The 3457-nt window shown below is 42.4% G+C and overlaps 1 non-coding gene across 1 annotated transcript; it reads right to left on the reverse strand.

Annotated features, from left to right (window-relative positions):
* Positions 1 to 479: 479 nt before the first annotated feature.
* LOC118488677 lies at positions 480 to 586 on the reverse strand. Its single transcript, XR_004885221.1, has one exon. It is a non-coding gene; the product is annotated as a small nucleolar RNA R71 (small nucleolar RNA).
* Between the last annotated feature and the right edge of the window lie 2871 nt (positions 587 to 3457).

The following is a 3457-nucleotide window of genomic DNA, read 5'->3' on the forward strand; positions in this document are numbered from 1 at the left end:
CCAATAAAGACATAAAGGAACCGCTAGAAGAACCCGAACGCTTTCTCAGAAAAAGGTTAAAAGCCAAAAACCAAGAGAAGGTTTCGGGTGATCCACCCCCAATGGCGGACCAACGTACCCTTATGGATTATCTACGGCCCACCGTAGGTAATCTAGGCGCCGCTATCAATGCTCCGAATGTCGAAGCCAATAACTTCGAACTTCGACCGCATTTGATACAAATGCTCCAAAACTCCGCAACCTTCCACGGGCTTGCAGACGAGGATCCTCATCTACATATAACTAATTTCTTAGAAATATGTGATACCTTTCGGATCAATGGAGCATCAAACGACGCCATCCGCCTCCGTATGTTTCCATTCTCACTAAAAGACCGAGCGAAAGCTTGGCTCAACACCCTCCCAGCTGGATCGGTAAACACCTGGGATGAACTAGCGCAAAAATTTCTATATAAGTAATTCCCTCCTGCTAAAACTGCTAAATTAATGGCTGAAATTAATACATACTCACAAGAGGACGGGGAATCCTTATATGAAACTTGGGAAAGGTTCAAGGAGCTATTACGCAAGTGTCCCCATCACGGCCTCGCAATATGGCAACAAGTATCCACTTTCTACAATGGATTGTTGCCACACACTAGGCAGACACTTGATTCTAGCTCCGGGGGACTTTTAGGTAATCGACGCCCACACGAAATATATAATCAGATTGAGGAAATTGCTCAAACCAATTTTCAATGGCACACTCCCCGGGGAAATAAGTCTATCGCCCCGGCGCCCATAAGGTCGACGAAAGCACTTCTTTACAAGCCCAAATCGAGGCCCTTTCTTCAAAAATAAAAAAATTAGAAATGACAAAAACAGTCTCGGTTATGGCTTGTGAAGGGTGTGGTGGGTCACATGAAAATTAGAGTTGCATGAAAGAAACGGACGATCAACAAGAAATGGTAAACTGCATTGATAATAGACCTAGGCCGTCGGGTCCTCCAACGGGAACTTACAACCAAGGATGGCGAAACCACCCAAACCTTGGTTGGAGGGAAACCGGCAATAGTAGTAACCAACAAACCCAACGAACAAACTTTCAGCAATCAAGAAATGAGTCACAAAATTTCACTCAACAACAAGGTGGACGAGAAAGGCTCGAAGATACTATATCTCGCCTCGTCTCTGACACTGATAAGAAAAACTCGGAAAGATTTCTACAATTAGAATCTAATTTTAGGAATCAACAAGCTAGCATTCAAAACATAGAAAAATAAATAAATCAACTAGCACAAAATTTTTCCGAGAGACCGCAAGGCGCATTACCTAGCAATACCGAAACAAACCCAAAGGCGCAAGTTCACCTCATCACACTACGAAACCGCACCGTAGGGCCTGCAGAAGTACCTCCACCTGCGGAAGAAACAATGCCAACATATCTGCAGGAAAAGAACTCTCCCCCATCACCAGAGCCTACCAAGGCTCCTCGAGTTCCGTACCCCGGTAGGTTAATTCGTCAAAAGACCAATGAGCAGTTCGCAAAATTCGAAAGTCTGTTAAAACAATTGCATGTCAATATTCCTTTTATCGAAGTCCTAACCCAAATGCCCAAATACTCTAAATTTATGAGGGACTTCCTTACACATAAAAAGAAAATTGAAAATTTGCAATTAGTTAATTTAGGCGAAGAATGTTCTGCCCTCGTACTCAATAAACTACCCCAAAAGAAAATCGATCCCGGAAGTTTCACGATTCCATGCTCAATAGGGGAATCACCCGTTCGCAATGCCTTGGCCGACTTAGGGGCTAGCATTAACCTCATGCCCTCATCGATGTTCAAAAGGCTTGGCTTGGGAACCACGAACCCTACAAAAATAAGCATACAACTCGCTGATCGATCAGTCAAGTTCCCACAAGGTGTCATCGAGAATGTCTTGGTAAGGGTAAGCAGATTCGTTTATCCAGTTGACTTTGTCATACTCGACATGGAGGAAGACACCGAGGTCCCCCTTATACTAGGGAGACCCTTCCTTGCCACAACACAAGCAGTGGTAGACATGAATGACGGGACACTGACTTTGAGGTATGGGGACGATGAGGTGAAGTTCGGAGTTGGGAAGAGAATAGAGGACGACGACCCAGTCAATTACATGAAGGTTATTGATTCAAGCTTGGATGCCGCTCTCCGACGGTGTAACTTGGGAAGCAAGGCACTCCACTCAGAAGATATATAACCTGGAATCGGGTCTAGCCAAGGACCCTTATAAACGTGGCGCACCACGGAGGCATTCCGCGGATCTATCCTTAGTTTAGTTTAATCTTTTAGTTTTTGCAGAATAAAACACACTCATGGTGGTAATGGATGAAAAGGGAACGAGAAAAATGGAACCATGCACGAAGAACAGAGCAACCCGACAAAAATCTCCATCACAGAAGGCTCAACACGGGCCGTGCCCAACCAACACGGCCCCGTGCTGAGCCCCTGCAGAAAATCACCCAGTTCAGGTAACTGGACACGGGCCGTGTTCAGCGGACACGCCCCTGTGTCCAGGCTTCTGTTTCAATTCTGTAATTTTTGTTACTGGCACTTGACCACGGGGCCGTGCCCGGTCAGCACGGGGCCGTGTCCAGGATGCCAGTAACATAAATCTTTGCTTTTTAACCCACTTTTACACATTCTAAATCAACCAAAAACTTTATTTTTGGACACATTGAGGACAATGTGTAATTTAAGTGTGGGGGGGATGCTAAAACCTTGAAATTTTGCAAAATCCTAAACACAAGCCTTACACAAAACTCTATTGGAACCGCTAAACACCCCAAATTTTTTCAAAAACTTTTTCATTTTTTTTATTTACTTGTCTTAGTTTAAGTTGGGAATAACAAGTTCTAAAAAGGTTATATTTTTACAAGTTTACAACCGATAGCGTCGTGATAAAAAAAGAACCAACATAAGAAAATTATGAAACGGTATAACAAGTCTAGTTAAAAATTCGATTATATATGCTTGGTCACATTAAAAACCCATTCCCACAAAAGTGAGTTTTGAGCCTTTATTGAGCATAAAAATACACATATTTAGATTAAATGCTCATTTTTCGTTTCTTGTGTGAATAGCCGCTCGGTCCTTACAAATCTAGAACTTGCCACGACGATACATTCCCGGTCCTTACCAACTTAAACCCAAGTAAGTAAATGATGGAGGCATTAGGACTAACCATTTTTCTTTCAAAACCATTATTTTTCATTTTTTTACCTACCCAAAATCCCCCTAGATAGCCCCTTTGAGCCTAAACCTTTCATTTCATTACCCCAAAACCCTTTTACCCACCAAAAACCTTTTTATTTTTTTTTTCTATTTATTTTAGTAACAAGCTCGCTTTTTCGTAAACTCACCTTTTTATGTGACGATTGAAAAAAAAAATGATGATGATGAAGTCAAAAACAAACAAAAGTTATAAAAGCTTGTTTGG

This window comes from Helianthus annuus, chromosome 16 (assembly GCF_002127325.2).
Source record: "Helianthus annuus cultivar XRQ/B chromosome 16, HanXRQr2.0-SUNRISE, whole genome shotgun sequence".
Classification (NCBI taxonomy): Eukaryota; Viridiplantae; Streptophyta; class Magnoliopsida; order Asterales; family Asteraceae; genus Helianthus; species Helianthus annuus.